Here is a 26814-nt window from a genome sequence, read left to right on the forward strand (position 1 = left end):
CAGAAAAAGTATTCCAATTATTTCACACAAAAATTAAGATCGACTTGAGTTATGCCATTTAGGTAAATTACCAAACCTACTAAGACACCTTAATTATTTCCTCCTTTAGTCCCCGAAGTGCAACTTTATTAGTACATCTTTCTTTTCTTCTCTTTTTTTTCTTCCTTTTTTGATTTTTTGATTTTTTTTAAAATTTATTATTATTTATTTACTTAGGAATATATTAAACCTTTTGACGCGAAGAGAGATGACAACCCAAGCACCCCACCCCGGTTACTCAGCCCAACATACTCCTAAAATTATTTATTTCCGGTTAGCGGAGTTTTACCCAACACGTCACACAACCTTTTGACACAAAGTAGAATGACAACCCAAGCACCCTACCCCGGTTACTCAGTCAGTCACGATTTGAGCCATACTCATAACCTCGGCTAGCGGAGTTTTACTTGTCACGTCACACAACCTTTTGACGCGAAGTAGAATGACAACCCAAGCACCCTACCCCGGTTACTCAGTCAGTCACGATCTAAGCTGTACTCATAACCATGGAAAACATTTATTAAAAATTAAACGATATTTAAAATTCTTGAGAACTCAGGAAAGAAAAAAATTTAAGTGTCAAAAATAAGTTTCAATAATCACCTAATAGCCATGAACATTAATTAAGCATGCAATCATTTTAAGTGTTCACTTTATATTAAACTTGATCAATTTTACTGAAAAGCAAGATAGAATTAACCTATTAATCACAATTATTTTTAGCCTAATAAAAATAAAACAGTGGAGATGGAATCAATTATGGGAAAAATCATAACTTCCTTAGAAGGTAAGAATCATGCATGAAAGTCAAACAATATGACAGCGAAAATAGCAGATAATAACAGTAACAACGAAGAATGCCTCCCCCCCACTTAAAACACATAGTCCTCGATGTGAAAGTAAAAGGAAAACAAATAAGTGGAGAAAAAAAAAGTTTAGAAAAACTCCCCATGTAGTTACCGTCGGTTGGCGCACACGGTGGAGAAGAAGATGGCGGAGCGGCAAGAGGTGGAGACGGGGTGAGTGATGTGTGCAATGTTGGTTTGGCTTCGGGTTCTCACCATGGTGGCTAAGAAATCGGCGGTGGGTGGTGGAGGAGAAAGGAGTCGGCGGTTATGGAAAAATTTAGGGGAAAAAAAAATGTAAGGTTTGGGGGTTTTATTTGCTGAAAAGGGGTGTTTGGCTGCAGGTTTTGGGGATTCTAAGGCTAAAATAAGACTGTTTGGCTGCAGAGATATAGCATTCTGGGCTAGAATAGAACTGTTTGGCAGCAGGGATATGGCATTTTGGGTTGGAATAGAACTGTTTGGTACCATGGATAGGGTTGTTTTGGTGCGTATTTTCGCTCTATTTCACCTAGATGGAAGAAGAGAAATTTATTAATATTTAAATAAAATAAAATAAAATAAAATAATAAATAATAAATAATAAATAATAAAAGAAAATAAAGGAAAATAATAAATAAAAATAAAAATAAAGATTGGGTTGCCTCCCAACAAGCGCTTGTTTAACGTCGCTAGCTTGACGCCTCAACTAGTATTGGGGCTGTTCCATTGAATTCTTTTGTTCTTATGAGCTTGAAATTCTCATTTTTAACACGTCCACCATATTTGGGTTTAATTGTCCTTGCGCCTCTTTCTTTGGTTCCGTATTTTCCTCCAAGGGTGATCCTTTTAAGTTGGCAATGGTCTCATCATTCTCCAAAATGTGCATTTGAGATGTTCAGAAGTGGATTTAATTTCAGATCCGGTGCCCGCACAACAAGAGGTAGAAGTTTAGTATTCATGAGAGCCAATAATTTATTAACAGATTCAAAATCATCAAACATCATTTTTGGTTTATCTCCATAAGATGACTCAAAAGTTTTTTCTACTGATGAGTCAATTATGTCGACACGGTTTACGTCCAAGACTTCACTTGGGTGACTAATAGTACCATAAACGTTAAACTTCACAATCTCCCCGTCAAACTCCATCGTGAGGGTTCCGCTTCGTACATCAATCTTAGTATTCGCAGTACTAAGGAAAGGTCGCCCCAACAAGATGTCTGAAGACCCAGGAGTGTTGTCCTCCTCCATCTTAATTACGTAGAAATCTGCAGGGAAAATAAGTTCATTAACTTTTACCAAGACGTCCTCGAGGACTCCTTCGGGATGCACAATAGACCTGTCTGCCAATTGAATAATAACACCTGTCTTTGTCAAAAAACCCGCGTTAAGTGACTCATAAATAGAATAAGGCATTACATTTATTGAGGCCCCTAGATCACACATAGCCTTCTTAATTCCCAAATGGCCAATTTTGCATGGAATAGCGAACATACCCCTATCTTTGCATTTAACCGGCATTTTTCACTGTAGAACTGCGGAAACATTCTCACCAACACTTACCTTTTCATTACCTGTTAGTTTTCGTTTGTTGGTGCAAAGTTCTTTGAGGAACTTGGCATACCGCGGAATCTGTCTAATGGCATCTAACAGTGGTAAGTTGATTTCAACATTCCTGAATGTTTCAAGGATCTCTTTGTCTTCCTTACTTTTTCGACACTGATTTAATCGTCCTGGGAATGAAGGTTGGATTTTTGGCAATGGGGGTTTCGCTTGGATCTGTTCGTCGTTTCCTGGAGTTTCCTGGGTGATTTCTTGACCAAGATTCTTGCCAGGAACTGGTTCCAGGATCTTTCCGCTTCGTAACGTTACTGCATTCGCATTCTGCCTCGGGTTTGGTTCTATTTGTGATGGCAGTTTCCCTTGAAAGTTTAATTTCTCAATTGATGTGGTCAACTCCCTTATGGATGCTTCAGTTTTCTGCTGAAAACCCTTCATTTCTCTTTGGAAATTGAGAGTTTGCTGTTGAAAATCAAGGACATTAGTTGCTAATTTATTGACCAAAGTTTCTAAAGAATTACCTGAATCTTGCGACTGTTGTGGGGCTCGATTTTGGTATGGCTGGTTATATCGTGGATTAGCCCCATAACTAAAATTAGGGTGATCCCTCCATCCTGGGTTGTAGGTATTGGCGTAAGGGTCGTATCGTCTTTGTGGTGGCCCAGGAAAATTTCCCACAGCATCTAAATGGACCATAGAATCGTCACACAGACTAGGGCACGCATCAGTCGTATGTTCAGGTGTAGCACATATTCCACATACTCGGGCTGGTTTCGATTTTTCTGTAACAAGGGAATTCACAATATTAGTAAGTCTATCAAGTCTATCTTCAATTGTAGAATTACTTAGCTGGTGAACCCTTCTAGGGGGTTCAGGATTAGCTCGAAATTGCTGGAAATTTGCAGCCATTGTAGAGATTAAGTCCCTTGCTTGTTGTGGAGTCATGTTGACTAACGCTCCTCCACTCGCGGCATCTACCATATTCATCTCCATGGGTTTCAAGCCTTCATAAAAGTACTGGAGCAAAGACTGTTCCGTTATACCGTGTTGTGGGCAACTTGCATACAACTTCTTAAATCGCTCCCAATAGTCGATAGAGTCTCTACGTCTTTTGCCTTATGCCCACGATTTCTCTTCTTAACTCACCGCCGTGATACGTGAAAAAAAGCGTTAAGGAATAAACGAGATAGATCAGCCCAAGTTGTAATGGATCCAGGAGGTAAATAAAATAACCATTCCCTAGTTGAATCTGCTAGGGAAAAAGGGAAAGCGCGTAATTTAATTTGATCCTCAGTTACCCCCTGAGGTTTCATACTCAAACAAACCATATGGAATTCTTTTAAATGCTTGTGGGGGTTTTCATTTTGTAACCCACGGAAAGTTGGCGAGTGAATTAAGCCTGACTTTAATTCAAAATCAGTATCCATAGTAGGATACGCGATGCATAGTGGCGGTTGTTCTGTCGGGCGCTTCGGCCAATTGCCGAATTGTCTGAGCCATAAGTTGAGGTGTTAAATTAGGGTTTTCGTCAACCCTAGTGTTCAGCACTTCTTCAGGGGAATCGACTTCTTCTTCTTTACTTTCTAACGTTTGAGTAGGGTTTTCGTTAACCCTAGACTCTACTTCGTCGTCGATTCTAATTTCGGCGGTGGATTGCTTTGAGTTCCAACCACCATCGATCGCTTTTCCTTAGTTTTGTTTCCTTCGATTAGCTTTCGCGATCTTTTCGATTTACGAGTCGAACGCAAGAGTACCGGAGCAGATCTGGTCATAGAAAACAAAGAAAAACAAGATTAGTATGTTGCTTTGGTCCTAAGAACGGCGCCAAAATTTGATGCGGTCGTTGAGAGCACCAAAATATCCTATTCCTGTAAAATAATGAAAAGAAATAGTAAAGGGAAGTAGGGTCGAATCCTCAGGGACCGGATTATACGAATGCTTGTCTCTCAAAATCCTGGGCAGAATCGTGCCCAAGAAAACCTGCGTTTCTGGAAAAAAATAAAAAAAAACAGAATTTAAGAATTGATTTTGGAAGCGAAAATAAAATAAAAACAGAATTTAAAGTTTATTGAAATTATGATTACGAAAATAATAAAAATAATAAAGAGAGTTTTAAGAGAAAAGAAATTCTTATAGGAAAGTTCCAGCCTCCGGTTGTCTCATTCCGCATTGGGCTCAATCCTTGGCTTTTGGATGATCCTTCTCGACTCAAGTAAGCCGCTTATAGTGGAAGAGGACGCCTACAACCACCAGCTCCAAAGATTAGATTTACGATTTTAGGAACCCGACTCTAGCCAAGAATCTATGCTAGATCAACGCTTCTCAATGGCGAATCGCACGCCATTTTGTCTCTTTGGCTCGCCAACCTCGACGTGATAAGTTAACGAACCGACTATGCAGTCCTTCCAAAACATACAAAGCGGCCGTCTTTGCATATGCTGAAAAGCTTACTTAAGGGCCATGGACGGAAGGCCACCAGAAAAGTCGGAGAAACGATGAATACTTGGCGAGAAGGCTAAGTACGGATTCTAGGCCTCAAGACCCCTTTTGGGGAAATATTGACAACTTTTGGCTAGAAAGGTTTTAGTGGTTCATGATAATGGAGGAAAGCAAATAAATAAAAATATGGAAAAGAAATTTTATTGAAAAGAAATATGAAAGAACAAAAGACTTTTGGGGAGAGTGTTTACGAAAAAGATCCTCAAATAGAGTCACTTCACCCCTATTTATAGTGCTAGGAGATAGTCTAATTGAATTTAAATTCTAAAAAGATAAATACATTTAATTAAAGATAAACAAAATAATTAAAATAAAATCCTAAATTTGAATAATCCTAATAATTATCTTAATATTAATTATCCTAATAGAATAAAAGAAAATAGAGTCTTCCAAAATAAAATCTCTTCTATTTGCTTTTAAGTCCTTGTGCCTTCCATGTTCGCACTTTTGGCACCATATTTGTCCCACGTTGCATATTGGCCCATTTAATCTCCAAATTGACGCTTTTTCCTTGAATTTACTTTTCGCCTCCAATTTAGTCCCTAAAAGATAAAAAGACATAAATAGCTCAAATTAGTAGGCTCAAGCTCAAAATAAACACATGATTAATATATAAAAACACGTCATTTTAGAGTATTATCAACAAGTTTAATAAATGCTCTTTTTCGTGTCTTACAATTTCTTGTTTTAACGCTTAAAATAATTTTTTATATTTTCCCCTCTCTATATATATATATATGCTAGATGTGCTAAAGTCATATTTGCCCACTAGAATAATGATAATAATAAAAAATAACTTATATTAAAACTATAGTATTAATAAAATAATGTTATGTTATTAAATTTTAAAGATAATAAAATATTATTATAGATTCATTTATATCTACTATTTTCTTTAACTTAATTTAACTTAAATTAAATTAATGAAAAAATAATTTTTAAATTATAAACATTTTTTCCTTTTATAATTTTTAATATTTTTTTAAATTAATATTTTTTATTTTTGTGCAATTAATTCTAAACAGTAGATTTTTCTTTTTTCATTTAAAATTGTTTTTATTTCATATTATATATTTTTAAAAGTAAAAATTATATTACATTAAATCTTTAATAATAAGAATTGTGTCAATTTTAAAATTTTTATATTATTTGATTTTAAAAAGAAAACATTAAAATTAGAGAGTAAATTAAATATGAATTTATGTATAATAATAATTTTATACTTTTAAAATATATTGATGTGACGTAATTTTATTAATACCTAAAAATATTAATTTTAGAATATCTTAATACAAATTATTCTTAAGAAAAAAGTAAATATGAGTAAAATAAAATAAAAACCAATGCAAGTGTGAAGTAAACTAGTGTTATAAATTACTTGATGTAACAGCAACTGAAATAATATTCCATCGATAAGTAATTCAAAATTATTTGCAAAGCAAAACACATTTTATTGATGAAATTAGAACAGTGGAGTAGTTGTAGATATGTGGTAGGTGGAGAATAGTTGGTTAACTCTTACGTCCTGACAGCTATTTTAAAATGAAATATTTTCATTAAGTAATTTAAAATTTAAAATTGCTAAAAATAAAATTACATTTTAATCTATATTAAAATTACAAAAAATTAATTTAATTCTTTAAAAATTATAAAAATATAGACTATTAAAATGATAAAATTATATTTTTATTATCGTAAAAATTATAATTTAATTTTAACCCTATAAAATTTTTTTAACTCCGCCTCTACTCCTAATTTAAAAAAATTATAAAGATGTTTGTTTATAATTTAAAAATTAATTATTTTAAGTAATTTAATTAAAGTTAAATTAAGTTAGATAAGATATTATATATAAATGAATGTATAACAATATTTTGTTATCTTTAAATTTGAACGACGTGTCACTATTTTATTGGTGCTTAAAAACTATACTTTTTAAAATGAATCTAATATAATTTTTCTCTTAAAAAAGTTCATGGAAAGCTCAACTCAGAATTTAATAATTAAATTTATAATCAAGTATGGTAACTCAATTTTTTTAGAAAGAATTGATTTAATTTAAGTTTTAATTTGAATAGATTTTTAAGTATAAAATAGATAAAATATTGTATTTATTAATTATTACTTAATTAATATAAGAGTTATATATCAATTAAAAGTTAAGTCTGACTCTACAAATAGCATCCAATAGCCAGACATAATCAATAAAGTAGTAACTAAGAAAAATATCAGTAAAAAAGAATGGAGATTATTAGAAGTAATAAGTTAGAAATATAGCAAAATAGAATGGAGAATTAAAGTAATAGTTATTCGAAAAGGCAATATCGAATCATATTTTAAACAACAATGGCATCAAAAATAGATGAAATGTTATTTTAATTGATGATGAAGTAATATAATATTATGCCTCATTTTTATCATTTCAATTTAATATTATAGTTTCTTATTTTAGTTTCAAACTTTTATATTATTTTTAATAGTATTTTGTAGTAATTCAATGTTTAATTGATTTTACTTTTAATTTAAATTATTTTAGAGCACTAAAATTCAAGCAGGGGTGTTAAATGATGTTATGACAAAATTCAACATAATGTCATCAGGAAAAACTTATACTATTACAAATGGTATGATAAAAAAATATTATAATATTTTTTGAATAGTAATTTTTAGGTAAAAATCAATTGCATTAATCAAGATAACAAGGAAATTATAATAGACCGAGGAAGAAAGACACAATTAAAATATTGGAATGGATATTGCTTGTGGAATTTGTGATCATGATTATGAAAATGTGATACACGTTCTTAAAGATTGTACTGCAGCAAGAGATATTTGGAATCAGTTAATTCCAACAAGTACACGTCCTAATTTTTATTCCTGATCTCTATAGGAATGGATGGAACATAATCTTAACAATTGACAATTTGGCCTCTTAGTGGGAGGAGTTAATTGGCATTGCCTGTTTGGAATTATAATCTAGCGGATTTAGAATGATTGAAACCTTTTCATTTTTCAAGGTCTATTTTGGAATTCTGATGCAGTTATCAAGGTTTTTCTAAGTTGGGCACAACAATACACTTCTGTGTCGAATTTGTACATTCTCAATCATTCTAGATCGAACGCAGCCCTTCTTTGTCAAAAACTTTGGTATGCTTGAATATAGATGGTTCGGTTAGACCTGAAGATGCGTTTGCTACAACTGGACGGTTTTTGCGTAATCAAAATAGGGGTTGGATTATTGACTTTAGTAGATATTTAGGTAATTGCATAGTTCTGGATTTTGAACTTTGGGGTATTCTCGATAGGTTGAAAATTGTACTAGATCGGGGGTTGGAAAAAGTCTTAATTTAGACCGACAACATTGAAGCAGTTAACATTATTCAGGATAGAATACTTGGGGCTTCCAATTCTACTTTAGTAAGAAGAATTTTGTTATTATTGAAGCTTCTAAGTCAACAGCGTTCCCAACATGTTTCTTGAGAAGATAATAAACTCGCAGACAAGATCGTCCAAATGGTACGAGATAGAAGAATTGGCTTACGTTTAATGGAAGATCTTATTCAGATGGATTCACTTTAATGTTTAATTTTTGAGCTGCATGCATTGTTCACCAAAAAAAGGCACTATTTAAATCGAGCCAATAGGCTCCTTTATACACTCATACCTATCACCTCACTTCCTTATCAGTGCTATTAACATTCGCAAAAAAAAAATCATGAATAAAAAAGAATGATTTTACATCATAAATAATTCGGTTTGCTTGGAATAACGTCTCTCACGCTAAGCAGTGAGCAACCTTATTAGCATCCCAATGAATCTAATGAAATGAAAAGAAAGATGTTGAGAAAAAAAAGACACAAGCCAGCGACAATCATCAAGTAATAAACCAACCTCAGAACTAAAAGACTTCTATAAGTGCTAAAAGTAACATTGTTAGAGTTGTATGACTTAAATTCTTGTTAAATAAATAATGCTGTGGTAAAACTAGGGATCTATTGAGGGCTTAAGGTTGAGGGCCGTACAAGTGGAACCACTATAGAACTACATTTCATCTATTTGACTTTGATTAGAATAAAGTTTTTCAACCTTCAAATAGATATAGTCGAAACTCCTCTTATATTATTCAGTTTTCAATATTAGTGAATTTTTCATCTTTGCCTGTGGTTTTTTCCTGAAATTATCTCCACATAAAATCTGTGTTTTATTTTTTCTTTTCTTTCTGCTTTGCGATCGTTCTATATTACCATTATTGACGTTAGTTTCACAAGGATATTTTAACCTCCTTCTTAATGCATTTTTGGGTTATTATTTTATGTTAATTGTGAATTTTATGCTCCTAATCTTTTAAACACATGTTTTTATTCTTAATAGAGCATTAGGGAGCAAAATGAGTGAAAAATGAAAAAATTAAAGCAAACTATAGGAGCCACATGGGCAAACCCATTCCACATGGTCGTGTCAATTTCGTGAATTTACACCCTAAACTGTGAGAAATCGCCTTTTTAGGTTTTTCGAGCATTCTAAAATGTATATATGACAAAAATAAGAAGATAGGAGGGGGAATCATAGAATACTTTAGAAAACAACTCGAAAAACACCACTGAAGCTGAATCTAAAGTAGATTTCCGTTAAGATTAAAGATTCGCATTTGATTTCTTAGGATATTATCATGAGTTTCTTTGTTTCTTGTGGCTATACTGTATTTTGGTTGTTTTTTATTTTCAAGCATGAACTAATTTTCTAAATACCTAGGGAAATGAATCCTATGATAGATTCTGTCGTTTGATTTTTATTTTACGTAATAAATACTTAGATCTTGTTCTCAATTATGTGTGCTTAATTCTTGGTTTGATATTTTTAGATTATTGATCCATATTTGATATGCTTAAATCAGAGGAGAAATAGACCCTATTTAAGAGTAGATCTTGCACAATTGAGTGGAGTTGCATGCAATCCTAGAAATAGGACGGCATAAATCTACTAAATTATAGTCAAATCTAATAGGGAAATCTATAGCACGAGTTAATGCGATAATAGGGATTTTAATTGGAAAGAAATTTCAATTAATTAACCTACAGTTAGTTGCTCTTACTTTCAAAAGAGATATTAGCATAATTTAGGGATTTCTACGGATCAAGATACTAAGTAAAGAAATTGCATAATTTAGATTGATAATGGCAGATGAAATATAGGTGAATTCTTTCCTGGGTATTGTTTTGTTTCTTGGTTGTTAATCAGTTATTTTCCTATTTTGTTCTTTGTTGTGTTCATTAGTTAATTAATTTAGTTAATTTTAGTTTTTAATCAATCACTTGATTTATTTGGTTAATTAATAGAAAGATAATAATTATGTAAAATAAAATGATGAACTCAATAGAGAAATGCAACACAATGTAGTCTGTATTTCTCATAACTTTGAAAGTAAATAACAGTGGCTTTAAATAGCCTTACAAAAACATAAAAGCTAAAAAGAAGTTAATGTATCCCACTAACTCAAGAAACTAAAAAAAAAACTGAAACAAAGACTAATTCAAAAATAATAACAAACTAAGATATGCTTCTAATAATTAGGAACTTATTCAACAAATATAAGACCTAACAAAACCCTCCCCTAAAATAAACATACCTGTTGTACGTTAGTTTATATCACTGCAACTTCGAACGCCAAGTGCTTCTTTGAGTTTTTTGAATTGATTGAGCTTCAAAGGTTTGGTCATAATATCAGCTACTTGCTCACCAGTTCCGCAATACTCTATGCTAATTGATCCATCAGATATAAGATTTCTTAGAAAGTGAAACTTTACATCAATATGTTTATTTCTTCCATGAAAGATTGGATTTTTTGCAAGCTTAATGGTAGAGGAGTTATCACAAATAATTTTGACTGATTTGCTTTAGGTACCTTTAATTTGCTTCCAAATTCATTGCATCTATACACTTTGACAAGTACATGAGGCAGCAACTACATACTCTACTTCTGTAGTTAGTAACAACGGGTTGCTTTTTTGAGGCCTGAAGTACTCTTCCGATCACTCAAATCTCTAGCATAATCACTGTCTGTGTACGCCATCAGTTTATGTGTGCAATTCCTCTTGTAAAGAATGCCAAAATTTATGGTAGCTTGAACATATCTCAAAATTCTTTTAACTGCCAGCATATGTGCTTCCATTAGATTTGACATGAATCTATTGATCAGACATACACTGTACATTAGATCAGGTCTTGTGACTATCATGTACATCAAACTTCCCACAATTTGCTTAAATGAGGTTCCATCGACTTGTGCTTCTTCTTCCTCCTTTGACAATTTGCTGCCAGGAACTATTGGGTTCCTAACTCCATTGCAAGCCCTCATTCTGAATTTTTCAAGAACTTTATTGGCATATTTCTTTTGGTTGATGAAGATCCCATTAGTGCCTTGATATACTTCTATTCCCAGAAAGTACTTTATCTCATCCAGATCAGACATTTCAAACTCATTTTTCGTTGAGTTTTTGAAACGTTGCATCATTAACAAATCATTACTTGTAAAAGTGAGATTATCAACGTAGAGACTTACAATCAGAATCTTGTTATCCTCATGCTTCTTGACAAACAAAGTGTGATCACAACAGCTCTTTTCGAAACCTTCTTTGATAAAGTATACTTCAATTATGCTAAACCATGCTCTTAGATCTTGTTTTAAGCCGTAGAGAGCCTTTTTCAATTTGTACACTTTGTCCTATTCTCCTTTCACGTCATAACCTTGTGGTTGAGCGACGTATACATCTTCACTGAGTTCACCATGTAGAAAGGCACTTTTGACGTCGAGCTGAAAGACTTTCTAGCCATTTCTTGCTGCAAGAGCTAATACCATTCGAATAGTATCCCATCTTGCTAAAGGAGCGAACACCTCATTATAGTCTATCCCCTTATCTTGAGCATATCCCTTGGCCACCAGTCTCGCCTTGCACTTATCAATTTCTTAATTTTCGTTCAAATTTGTCCAATAGACCCACTTGACTCCAATCACTTTCACACTAGAGGGAGCTTTTACTAGCTTCCATGTATGATTCTTCTTTATTGCTTCAACTTCAAGATCCATCGCGTTCCTCTAATCTTTTGATTTTATTGCTTGTTCATAGGATAAAGGATCATCAGTAAATAAAAATAACACAAAGTTTTGTACCTCATCTTTTGAGAGACCTTCTCCACTCTGTAATCATCTAGATATGCTGAAGCCCTTCTTTCTCGAGTTTGAGTAGCTCTACTTCATTATTGAAGAGATCTATTGCATCACTTGAGGTGGAGTTCTCATTAGCTGAATCTTCGTCATTTAAATCTGATTCATCTTCAACATTTTGATTGTATGCTTCTTCATAGGATTCTTCCCAATCTAATACATCATTTATGGTCTCTTCTTTTGTACTGCTCCAATCCCAGCCTTCATTTTCTTAAAAAACCACGTCTCTACTGATGGCAATTGTGCAGCATCAGACTAAAAGTAGATAGAATCCATGCTAATAGAGAAGCACCCTATTGTTCATATTGAGCAAAAGTAGGATTCTCAATCATCTCCTCATTATCACCAAGAACCAGTCGACATGGCACCGCAACAGTACTGTCAATATAACTTTGTAATCGATGAGCTTGATCACAAACAAGACGTGTTGTTTCCACGCCAAAAAGTTACTATCATAAACAAGAGTAGCAACTTTTTGTGAAGTAAAAGTAATTGGATTGAAAGGCATACCACCAACCTCAACATCAAACTCTATTATCGACAAGAAGCTTCAACGGAAGCAACAAAATACTTTGATACCATAACAAAATACTATAATAGTCATTTAAGCAAGATAATTTCAATCGTACCATTATTGAATCTATTAGAGTCTATATATACAAGAAATGGTAACTACACAACTATAACTCTAACAACATACTGTTAGCTAACTAATTCAACTAATCTAGCTTATAATTGGTTACAACAGTAGATTCAGCTGATATCCAATCATTAATGATCCGTGAGGCAAAGGCCACAATAAACACCGCAATCGCTTTATCCCTCCGCCAAAGATATCAGTTTCGAAAATACCATAAGCTCCAAGCAGTCACTGTCACTCACTCTAGTAGGCTGTTATCGAAAAAATCTAATAACTTTATATTTCTTATATAAAATTTTATAAATAATACATTTTTATAATATAATATAATATAATATAATATAATATAATATAATATAATATAATATAATATAATATAATATAATATATCATATTTATATTAATTATATATTATCTACAAATATTTATTGGTTGTTAAGATAAAATAAAAATTGATTTGTTAATAGGTTAATTTACAACATATCAATTTTTATAGTTTTTACAAACAACAATTAATTTTTTATTAGCATTATATTTGATTTATTAATATATATATATTAATTATGTTAATTAGCTATTAATTATGTTAATTAGCTATTATTTTGAATAATATTACTTTGCACAAATTATATAAAATAAAATTATATTATATATTAAATATACTTTAATTATGATTTAATTTTTTATTATGATATTTGAATTGTTAAATAAATTAACAATTTTAATTATATGTAATAATTAATGTATCACATTTGACATTAAAAGTTAATAAAATAAAAATTGTAATTCAAATAAAAGAAATTTAATAGTATAATTAATATAAAATAATAAAGTCGGACGTGGTGAAAAATATAGATTCACACCTTTAAGTAATGAAAAATTAGTGTTGTAGGACAATTTTAACCCATTTACATCAAAACCCAATTTAGCCTTACCTGACCCACCAAAATTAAACCCAAAACCTAAAATCTTAACTACCCAGAACCCAATTTACATCAAAACCCAAATGGCCCAAACCCTAAGCCCAAATCAAAATAAAAAAAGCCTAGCCCACAACCTAAACTTTTCTCAACTAAATCCTAGCCTTTGCCACCACCAACTCCACAACCACACTTGCTCCACCATCAACTCCACTAGCCACACTTGCTCCACTACCTACTCCACTAGCCGCACTTGCTCCACCACCACTTGTACCTACAAATGAAGACATAAACAATAAAAAAAATATTTCGTAAATGGCTATATAAGCCTTCTCATATTTTGTATTTAGGGAAGGAAAAAAAAGTTTTTGGAGAGAAAGTTATTGTAAAGGATCTTTGGAGAGTAATTAAGGAGAAGAGTTATTGTAAAGGCTAGTTTTTTGGAGAGGCTGGTTCTTTTTTTTAGAGATTAATCGAAGATCAAAGCAAAAGAGGTTCCTTTGTCTATTCTCGTTTTAAGTTCTTTGTTTGTTTATTGTTTTACTTTTACTTTTATTTTGTTTTTTATACGAAAGTAAAAATAAAAGAAAGAAGCTTACCCATTTTAGAATTACCGAAAAAGGGGTTTTTTTTTTGAGGTCCAGCTGCCATGTACGGTGGCGCCAACGGCGGCTGACGGCAGTCCAACGACCGGACGGTGACCGACCTTGTGGCCGGAAATCACCCACCCTCTCCCTCTCTCTCTTTTTTTTTTCCTTTCCTTTCAAGTGCAAAAATGATTTTTTTAAGAAAATGGGCCTTTTATAGCCCTCCAAAACGACGTCATCTTGGGGTTGGCCATTAAACCCCAAAACAATGTCGTTTTGACTTGGACTGGATCGACCCGACCCGACCCTCCTAGGATCCGCATGTTTTTTAACGGAAGGGCTAATTGCATTTTTAGCCCTTCCACTTTTTTTATTTACTTTGCAATTAAGTAATTTTTAATTTTTAATTTGGTCCCAAAGTTTGTCGCAATTTTCAATTTAGTCCCCGCTGATGTACTGCGTTTTGATGGAAAGGAATAATTACTGTTTCGGTCCCTCTATTAGATCACATCTTATTTCAACATCGATATTAGTTTTTTCTTTTCTTTTTATTCATTTTTTTATTTCAATAAATAAGGCAACGCGCCGATTTAACATTAAGTCGTAGATTTCATCGCTATGTTGGGTGAATATCAATCGGCTTGTGTAAAAAAATAGAACGTCCTTTTCAAAAGAAATCGAAATTATAAAAATTCTCGTGTTTTGATCGGATCATGATTAAATGTCACATTGAACTCGTATTTTTGAAAATTAAGACAACACATGTTTAACGAGATACCAATTTTGGCTGTCGCGAGGGTGCTAATACCTTCCTCGTGCGTAACCGACTCCCAAACCCTATTTTTTTCTCTGGCTTAAAACGTAGACCTAAACTCGGCCTTCTTTTTGGTTTAAAAAATAAATTTTCTTTTGAAAAAGAGGATTTATTAGGTGTCCGATCACACCTAGGAAAAAGGATCGGTGGCGACTCCCTTTTTTTAATAAAATCGAAAGTTGATTTTTAAATTTCCCATAAATTGCCTCAATTAGTGACCAAAAGAAGAAATTTTTACGTCGCTACAGCTGGCGACTCCACTGGGGAGTCATTTTTTAGAGTCGAGTCGAATTAAACAAGTGTTGTCAAAATTTTCAAATTCCCTTGTTCAAATTAATATTTAGTCGTGACCCTAAAATTGTGTTTTTGAAAATTCATGCATTTGCATCGTGTGGTATATGTTCTTTTAACTTGTTTTATCTGGTTGCTTTTCAACTTTAAATTTTTATGGTTTTAGTTTTGGTTTAGTTTTTAAACAAAACGTAAAGGTTTGTGAGTTTCTCCCCACACACTGCGCACTTGCATTTTGCATAACATGAGCTCTCTGCCCGGGCTCCGTCCGCTTAAGTGGGAGTGAGAAACTATGCCTTCGTGAGGTTTTCACCTCCGCATGGGCTAGAGGATCGCTTCCGGAATACATCCATACTTATGTCTTCGTGAGGTTTTCACCTCCGCATGGGCATAGGGAAATGTATTCCCCTGAACTGAACTTGATCCACATGAGCCTATAATGGGTGAGGGTTGAGGAATTTGCTGGTTCATGTACCCTTTCTATAGAACCGAACCACATATAGAGAACCATAAGAGCTCACCCTTAGGTAGAGCCACGCCCAAATTTAGTGGTCACCCGAATAGGTACGTTCTCTGTTATTTATTTCTCCTGTACTAACGAGTTTTGTTTTGTTATGACTGTATTGCATTACATCATCATAGAAAGGAGGTGTTAATTCATATTTGATTACTAAATAGAACAGTTTGTCATAAGAAAACGAATTTCTTGATAAAGTGGATTATAACGCGGTTATCTAAATATGGTCCGAGTAAACAACAAGAAAAGGCTGATAGTCCATGAAAGAATACATGACTTTGATTCATCGCCTGAGGATTCAAGCCGTCATGTCTTAAAGAAGCTAACGAGTATCGTAGGGATAAATGAGTAACGGGTTACAATCCAGATCAAGCAAAAAGAAGATAATAGAGACATCTTTTGGAAAATTCGTAAGATTTGACCATAACATCCAGATATGAAGAAAAAGATTGGTGTCTTCGCTTGGAATATGAGGGCAAGGCTGCATATGTAATCCGTTTTATGTAAAGTTTTCTAGAAAAGTTGTTCTAATGGAATTGAATTCATAATCAATGCCTCTCTTTCTTTTTGCATTCATCCATTGCATTTGCATTGCATTTCATCACATGCATTAGATTTTCACAAAAAAAGACCCTAATTAGGTAAAATTATTTCAATTAACATGGGAACCGACAAAAGTCAAACGACTAGGCATCTTGTTAGGAAAATGTTGATTAGAGATTGGTTGCCAAAAACGGGTTTCTGATGGAGGAGTCAATTACACAAGTGACCGAAACATTTTGTAATAGACTCTTTTGATTAATGAAATGCCTAAGTAGGGGCCATCTTGGAATCAACACCAAATTCTTGCATATTCACTCATGACTAACATTCTTTTGTCATTCATACATTCATTCATTCATTGTATATTCCATACTCGTTCGCTGAGGTTAAAACATAAAATTTGCAGTTGTAATACCACAAGACTGGAACCACGTCATTCGTATAGAACGCGCCGACAAGCTAGAGTACTGGAGGCCGAATTCAACGAAAGGATTGAGAGGATGGAAAGAATTCAAAGGGAATTACAAGAGTAACTGGCCAAATCGCAGCAAGAGACAAGAGACTTAATGGTGAGATCCCGAGAAGAATCGCTCAAACAGAAGGATCAAATGGCCAAGATAATGGAAATGATGTCAGCTTTAGTTAAGGGAAAGGGACCTATAAACCCTGACATTGTGGAACCTACAGGCCCATCCGCCAGGATTTACTCCATCACACGCCCACGTAACACAAAGAGGATACACTCAATGGGAACCTGCAGGCCCGGAGCAGCAACCTGCACCACCTGTTAACTTGGGACAAGGAATGTTCGTGTCGAACCCAGGGGGTAGTCCTGCTGATCCACTAGTTCCAGATTTGGACGACCCAGCAGAGATAGCTAGGTTGAAATTAGATAATCATGACGCAAATGAGAAGTATAGGAGTCTAGAGGAAAGACTCAAAGCGATAGAAGGCACTGAAGTCTTCTCCGCACTAGGTGCCAAAGAACTCAGTTTGGTACCCGATCTAATTTTGCCTCCGAAGTTCAAGGTGCCTGATTTTGAAAAGTATGATGGGACAAGGTGCCCAAAAGCACATCTCATCATGTTCTACCGGAAGATGACCGGCTATGTGAACGAAGATAAGCTACTCATACATTGTTTTCAAAATAGTCTAGTAGAATCGGCTCTTCGGTGGTATAACCAGCTTAGTAGGGAAAAGATCCGATCCTGAAAAGACTTGGCATCAGCGTTCTGTGAGCAGTACAAGTATGTATTGGATATGGTGCCAGACCGGATGACCTTGTAAATGATAGAGAAAAAGCCGTCAGAGACCTTTAAACAGTATGCGCAGAGATGGAGGGACGTCTCGGCCCAAGTGGAACCCCCACTAACAAAAACGGAGATAACCGTTCTCTTTATCAACACCTTAAAAGCGCCATTTTATGACAAACTAGTGGTAAGTGCCACAAAGCATTTTGCGGATATTGTAATATCCGATGAGCTCATCGAGAATGCCGTCAAGAGCGGTAGAATGGAAGGTTCAGAAGGTTGAAAAAGGACAGTGCCCATGAAGAAGAAAGAACCAGAAGCCCACATGGTGGGAATGGGAAGCCATTATGCCCCTAATCCATATCCAAACCAACCCCGACCTCAAAATTATCCACCTCTAAATTTCTATTATCCCCCTCAAACCCTTTACTACCAAGCACCACCTCCTTCCTACCCCGTATGGGCCACGAACAACTAAAAACGCATCACCACATTCCCACAAAACACGGTACCCACTCAAAGCCAGCCCAGAAATGAACCAAGACCAGCAAGGCTAATCTCGAGAGACCGTAATTTACTCCTATCCCTGTGTCGTATGGGGAATTATACCCAAAACTTTTGGAGAAACAGCTAATTTCTCCCCATTACATGGCACCCCTTAAACCTCCATACCCAAAGTGGTACGATCCAAACGCTAGTTGTGCATACCACGCGGGGAACCAGGGGCATTCCATGGAGAATTGCCTAGCCTTTAAGAGGAGAGTTCAAGGACTCATTGACACGGGTATCCTACGATTTGATAGTGCCAGTAACGCAACTGGGAACCCGTTCCCTAACCATACCGAAGGAAATGTGAGCATAGTGGGGAAAGAGGACGAATGGCAAGTCAGAAGATGTGTTTCAGAGATAAAGACGCCTCTACAAAAAATCTGGGAGGTACTAGTTAAGAAAGGATTGCTTTGTCACCCCGATAGAATTCTCGGGGAAGAAGATCAAAGTTTTTACAATTTTCATAGAATTGTTGGACACGACATTTAGTCATGTGAGGAATTTAAAAGGTTGCTTCAGGACCGAATGGATAATAAGAAGATTAATGTCCTTAACAAGAGGGAAGAAACCAACGAAAGAGAAGTATGCGCCTCTGACAACCAGTCATCAGGTCTCCCTTATAGCGCAGATCGACCATTAGTAATTTATTACGACGTAACGAAAGAGCTGGTGAAACCAAAAATGATAATCGAAATACCGTCTCCTTTCCCGTACAAGGACGACAAAGCCATACCATGGAAATACGATGTCAATATCGTCACACTTAAAGATGAAAAGCTCAAAACCATAACTGGAGATGTTAGAGAGGTAGGTCATTTTACCCGAAGTGGAAGATATTATTCGAAAGAGGTCGAACCAGTGAAGAAGAACAGTGACTGGAAGCAAAAAGGGAAAGCAGTGATGCATGAGGCCGAAGTCGAGCAAGAAATTCCACCCGTGCAAGAAGCTAAAAAGCCTGTGGATGAGGAGGAAGTACAGAAATTCTTGAAATTTATCAAACACAGTGAATACAATGTGGTGGAACAATTGAATAAGCAACCAGCACGAATCTCGATTTTATCTCTACTACTAAATTCGGAGCCACACCGGAACGCTTTGCTTAAGGTGTTGAATCAAGTTTACGTGGCAAACAATATATCCGTGGAGAAGCTGGACAGATGGGTGAACAACTTGAATACGGATAATTTCATTTCTTTTAGTGATGACGAAATACCACCCAATGGTAGAGGCTCCGTGAAAGCACTACATGTTACGACTCGTTGCAAGGGCTACATAATACCGAATGTGCTTATCGATAATGGCTCGACACTCAATGTCATGCCTTTGGCCACCATTTTCAGAATTTCGATAGATCTGTCCTATTTAAGGCCCTATCATTCCACGGTAAGGGCATTCGATGGGACAAGGCGTGAAGTTATGGAAAAGATTGATATCCCTTTAGAAGTGGGCCATTATATTTACAATGTTGAGTTCCAAGTCATGGATATTACAACCTCATATAACTGCCTTTTGGGAAGACCCTGGATCCATTCTGCTGGAGTAGTTCCATCTTCTCTCCATCAAAAAGTAAAGTTTATCATGGATGGCTCTTTGGTCACTGTCGAGGGAGAAGAAGACATTGTCGCATCTATCTCTGCTGATGCGTCATACCTTAAAGTGAGTGAGGACGCAGTGGAATGTTCCTTCTGATCCCTTGAATTCGTCAATGCCACTTTTGTCGCTGAGGGAAACAGAATTTCAGTGCCAAAACTATCGAGAAATACTAGAATGGGTGTCAAGTTGACTGTAGGAAGAGGAGCTCGAGCGAGAAGAGGTTTAGGAAGACGTCTGCAAGGAATAGTCAGGGCTCTAAAGCCAGTGCACCACAAGGCCCGATACGGTTTAGGGTTCTAGCCAGACATGCGTCAAAGAAGAAGACAGTGGAAGACAGATCAGGAAAGAAGGATCACGAGAACCTTAGGCTGAGAACCAGAATGGGAGCCTATGGAATTCCCTCCTTTGTCAAGAACATTTACGTTTGCCGGAATGATATACCCAGGGCAGGACAATACACAAGGCACAATGTTAAAGATCGAAAAGGGTTTTCAGAACATCAGTATAAATGTCATTGACAAAGGAGCTGACACAAGTAAAGATGTCTCAAGGATACGCCTTTATCCCCCGGGTTTCATGTTGAACAATTGGACTGCCGAGGACTTTCTTGTAGTTTATAAGTCTTCAGAGTAATGCTCAAACATTAACATTCTATTGTGTCCTTAGATATAATAGAATTCTTTTGTAAGAGCTTGCATTCGCTCTTTATCATTTAAATGAATATCAATGAAGATACATTTTGTCATGATCTTTCGCATTATCACTAATTTCATAATCATTTTCTCATTTCATAGCCTATCCTCACATTTGCCTCATGCCATGCCATAACATTTCGTTTGTTGGTTCCAATACTTAGATGCCCCTCTACAGTCTCTTTTTTCATTCAACTTTCAGGTGCTCAGATGTCAACAGCATGAACAAACTCGTTTTGAGTCCTGAAATCGATCTTGAGAAGGTTGTTTGTTTAGGAGAATTCGAAGCCGAAGAAAATGCTGAAGACTATGTCTCGTCTCCTGACTTGCTAAGAATGGTGGAACAAGAGGATAAACAGATTTTGCCTCATCAAGAATCTGTTGAAATAATAAATTTGGGAACTAAAACAATAAAGCAAGAAGTGAAGATTGTGACTTCTATTTCAGGGGGCACCAGACATAATTTGATTACTTTGCTCCACGAGTATAAAGATGTATTCGCATGGCCATATCAAGAAATGCTAGGATTGGATGAAGATGTAGTGGTTTATAAGCTCCCGTTAAAACTAGAATGCAAACCCATTCAGCAAAAGCTAAGACGGATGAGACCTAAGATGCTGTTGAAGATAAAAGAAGAGGTCAAAAAACAATTCGATGCGGGTTTCTTACAAGCTTCCAAATATCCAGAATGGGTGGTTAACATAGTCCCGGTGCCAAAGAAAGATGGCAAAGTACGAATGTGCGTGGATTACCGTGACCTGAATCGAGCAAGTCCTAAAGATAACTTCCCCTTACCGCACATTGACACAGGGGTGGATAACACGGCAAAACATTCGTTATTTTCTTTCATGGATGGATTCTCGGGGTACAATCAGATCAAAATGGCCCCGGAAGATAAGGAGAAAACTACCTTCATAACGATGTGGGGAACGTTCTGCTACAAAGTAATGCCATTCGGGTTAAAGAATGCAGGGGCAACATATCAGAGGGCTGTGGTGACATTATTCCATGACATGATGCATAAAGAAATAGAGGTCTACGTCGACGATATGATTGCTAAATCCTGATGGGAAGAAGAACATGTAGTGAACCTCAAAAAGTTGTTCGGAAGGCTGAGAAAGTTTCAACTAAAGCTCAATCCGGCCAAATGTACGTTTGGGGCTACCTCGGGAAAATTGCTAGGCTTCATTGTCAGTAAAAGAGGTATCGAGGTTGATCTAGATAAAATAAAAGCCATTCAAGAGTTACCACCTCTGCGCACATAAAAAGAAGTCAGAGGATTTTTAGGGAGGTTAAACTATATCGCCCGATTCATCGCTCAATTTACCAACCAATGCGACCCAATCTTTCGGCTTCTTCGAAAACATAACCCGGGAGAATGGAATTAGAAATGCCAGGTGGCCTTTGATAAGATAAAACAATATTTGTCTAGTCCTCCAGTGCTAGTACCGCCAACTCCGGGAAGACCATTGATATTGTATTTGACTGTGTTCGAAAATTCAATGGGTTGCGTACTTGGGCAACACGACAAGTCAGGAAAGAAAGAACAAGCGATCTACTACCTCAGTAAAAAGTTCACTGAATATGAGGCAAAATATTCATCCATTGAAAAATACTGTTGCGCTCTGGTTTGGATAGCTCGGAGACTCAGGCAATACATGTTGTATTATACGACATGGTTAATTTCAAAGCTGGATCCAATAAAGTACATGATGGAATCACCTGCACTCTCAGGAAGAATGGCACGGTGGCAGATCTTACTATCGGAGTATGACATTGTCTATGTGAGTCAAAAGTCAATAAAATGAAGCGCAATAGCTGACTTCTTGGCAACTCGAACAATGGATGAATATGAGCCATTGAGATTTGATTTCCCAGATGAAGATTTGATGTGTATTACAGAAAAAGAGGGTGAGTCATCAAAAAAGAAGTCATGGAAGATGAGTTTTGATAGTGCATCGAACGCATTGGGGCATGGTATTGGAGCAGTCTTAGTATCGCCAGAAGGGAACCATTACCCACTCACTGCCAGGCTGAACTTCTTCTATACCAATAACATAGCGGAATATGAGGCATGTATCATGGGACTTCGTGCAGCTATTGAACGAAACGTCAAAACTTTAGAGGTATACGGAGACTCAGCCTTAGTGATTTACCAAATCCGTGGAGATTGAGAAGTGAGAGACTCAAAACTGGTTAAATACAGTGATCTAGTGGCAGAGTTGATTAAAGAATTCGAAGAAATAACTTTTAATTACCTCCCACGAGAAGAAAACCAATTGGCTGATGCCCTGGCCATTTTGGCTTCAATGTTCAAAGCAAACAGAGAAACAGAAATAATGCCTCTTCAAATGAGCATATATGAAGTCCCTGCACATTGTTTCAGCATTGAAAAAGAGCCAGATGGACGGCCATGGTTCCATGATGTCTTAAAATATATCAAGAATCAAAGGTATCCCGAACAAGCAAATGAGAACGACAAAAGAACAATCAGAAGAATGGCAGTGGAATTTGTTCTTAATGGGGACATCCTGTACAAAAGAGGAAAAGATCAGGTGCTCTTGAGATGCGTAGATGCTGTTGAAGCTAGAAAAATACTTGAAGATGTCCATGAGGGAATTTGCGGGACACATGCCAATGGTTTCACTATGGCCAGGAAGATTATGAGACTCGGTTATTACTGGCTAACGATGGAAAGTGACTGCATTAATTTCGCACGAAAATGCCACAAATGTCAAATTTATGGTGATAAAATTCATGTAGCCCCTTTGCCCCTTCACGTCATGACTTCTCCGTGGCCTTTTTCTATGTGGGGCATGGATGTTATAGGCCAATTTCCCAAAAGCTTCTAATGGACACCGATTCATTTTGTGGTTATTGATTACTTCACAAAATGGATAGAAGTCGCTTGCTTGCCAATGTGACAAAGACTGCAGCTTTGATTTTTGAAAAGGAAATCATTTGTCGATATGGTTTGCCTGAGAGAATCATTTCAGATAACGCCTTGAATCTGAACAACAAGATGATGAAGGAAGTGTGTGAACAGTTTCAAATAAAGCATCATAACTCGTCACCCTATCGCCCGAAAATAAACGGAGCTGTTGAAGCAGCCAACAAGAATATTAAGAAGATTATTGGGAAAATGACTGAGACATATAAAGATTGGCACGAGAAGCTACCATTTGCTTTGGATGCATATCGCACATCTGTACGAACATCTACGGGGGCAACTCCTTTCTCTCTGGTCTATGGAATAGAAGCTGTGCTACCTATCGAATTTGAGATCCCCTCTTTACGAGTCTTAATGGATTCGAAACTAGAGGAGGCAGAATGGGTTCGAGCTCGATATGACCAATTAAACCTCATCGAAGAAAAACGTTTAAAGGCAATTTGTCACGGACAGATGTACCAGAAGAGAATGATCGTGGCCCATAACAAAAAAATATGGCCAAGAGAATTCCACGAAGGAGAACTCGTGCTGAGAAAGATTCTTCCAATACAGAAGGACTTACGAGGAAAATGGGCACCAAATTGGGAAGGACCATATGTCGTAAAGAAGGCATTCTCGGGCGGAGCTTTGATTCTCATTGAGATGGATGGGAAAGAGTTACCTAATCCAGTGAATTCAGATACTATGAAGAAATATTATACCTAAAAAAAAAAAAGGGGATTAAGGTGAAAACCTAAAAAGTGCATCTTGATTAACACAAAAGATTAGGATGAAAACCCGAAAGGGCATTCTAACGAAGCAAACTCGGGCTTAAAGACCAAGGCGGTTGAACGGTGGGTTAAATAGCAAAACTACAGCATTTGAAGCATTTTTCAGTAGGTCGAAATCTTCTACGCAAGAAGCCATCATGCTATAAAAGATTCTTGATAAGAAACGTGGAAGAGTTTGTGTGTTGAATATCTAGAGCATCTGTATCCATTAAATGCGATCCGTTTTCTCTTTATGACACTTTCTCATTATCATTGGTTAATTTTCTTTGTTTGCCACGTTTGAAATAAATAAATGTGAGGTATCCCTTTGTCCCTACCCGACCATTTTCATGCATCTCATTATGTCGTTTATTTTCATGATAAATAGTGAAATGACATACTCTAAACAAAAGAAATGTTAAGCATTACCTGGATAAGAACTTGATAAGTACAAGAGCCTCAACGCAAGGACAAAGTTCAACCAAGGGCAAAAGAGTGATATCTGAGAAATGTAGATTACTCATGAAGCTTGAGGAGGGGTACAGGGCCTAAATAGAAAGTCAAGAGTCAAAGCAATGAACACAGATCATCAAAAATCATGACGAAAGAGGACATATGACAAACAAGCCCAAGGCGCATAGTATAATCATGTAGGCATAAAGGCATTTAAGACCAAAATGTGCATATCATGATAACATCATGCATGACATATACAGGTATTCCAGTAGAACAAGAGGATGTGATGATAGCTATACTGAATCAAAGGAAAAGACATCTGAGTTCCACCAGTTGACATCTTTTGGTATTTTGATGTTTTTATTTCTGTTTCAAAAAAATCAACTCATATTGCGAGAGGTGAGTTGAGCCTCAAGACACATTGAGGTATTTTCAATTTCTGATTTTCAAAAAAATCAGCTCATATTGCAAGAAATGAGTTGAGCCTCAAGATACGTTGAGGTATTTTCAATTTCTATTCAATTTATGTTTTTCAAAAATCAACTCATATTGCAAGAGGTGAGTTGAGCCTCAGGACACGCTGAGGTATTTTCAATTTCTATTTTTCAAAAATCAACTCATATTGTGAGAGGTGAGTTAAGCCTCGGGGCACGCTGAGGTATTTTCAATTTTTGTGTTTCAATCTATTTTTTAAAAATCAACTCATATTACGAGAAATGAGTTGAGCCTCAGGACACGCTGAGGTAATTTCAATTTCTATTTGTCAAAAATCAACTCATATTGCGAGAAGTGAGTTGAGCCTCAAGGCACGTTGAGGTAATTTCAATTTCGCTTTTCAATTTATATTTTTCAAAAAATTCAACTCATATTGCGAGAGGTGAGTTGAGCCTCGGACACGCTAAGGTAATTTCAATTTCATTGTAAAAAAAATCAACTCATATTATGAGAAATGAGTTGAGCCTCAAGACATGCTGAGGTATTTTCAATTTTTGTCTTTCAAAAAAATCAACTAATACTGCGAGAGGTGAGTTGAGTCTCAAGGCACGTTGAGGTAATTTCAATTTCTGCTTTTCAATTTATATTTTTCAAAAAAATTCAACTCATATTGCGAGAGGTGAGTTGAGCCTCGTGACACGCTGAGGTAATTTCAATTCTGTTGTCAAAAAATCAACTCATATTATGAGAAATGAGTTGAGCCTCAAGACATGCTGAGGTATTTTCAATTTTTGTCTTTCAAAAAAATCAACTAATACTGCGAGAGGTGAGTTGAGCCTCAGGACACGCTGAGGTAATTTGAATTTTTGTTGTTAAAAAAATCAACTTATATTGCGAGAAATGAGTTGAGCCTCAGGACACGCTGAGGTAATTTCAATTTCTGTTTTCAAAATTCAGCTCATATTGCGAGAAATGAGTTGAGCCTCAAGACATGCTGAGGTATTTTCAATTTTTGTTTTTCAAAAAAAAAATCAACTCATATTGCGAGAGGTGAGTTGAGCCTCGGGACACGCTGAGGTAATTTCAATTTCTGTTTTCAAAAATCAACTCATATTGCGAGAGGTGAGTTGAGCCTTGGGACACGTTGAGGTAATTTCAATTTCTGTTTTCAAAATTTAACTCATATTACGAGAAATGAGTTGAGGCTCAAGACACGTTGAGGTATTTTCAATTTCTGTTTTCAAAAAATCAACTTATATTGCGAGAGGTGAGTTGAGCCTCGGTTCACATGCTCAGGTATTTTCAATTTCTATCTTTCAAAAAAATCAACTCATATTGCGAGAGGTGAGTTGAGCTTCAGATCACACACTGTGGTATTTTTTTCAATTTATATTGCGAAAGGTGAGTTGAGCTTTTTAATTTCTGCGAGAGGTGAGTTGAGCCTCGAGTCACATGTCGAGGTATTTTCAAAATCTGCTTTTCAAGATAAGTTTCAAAAATCAACTCATATTGCGAGAGGTGAGTTGAGCCTTAGCTTACATGCTGAGCTATTTTCAATTTCTGTTTTTAATGTCTGTTTTTAGAGAGGCAATTCATATTGCGAAAAATGAGTTGAGCTCAGGATCACATGCCGAGTAGAGAATAAAGATTGAAGTGATTGAAGACGCCACATTCTCTCCTTA

Source organism: Gossypium arboreum, chromosome 5 (assembly GCF_025698485.1).
Source record: "Gossypium arboreum isolate Shixiya-1 chromosome 5, ASM2569848v2, whole genome shotgun sequence".
NCBI lineage: Eukaryota > Viridiplantae > Streptophyta > Magnoliopsida > Malvales > Malvaceae > Gossypium > Gossypium arboreum.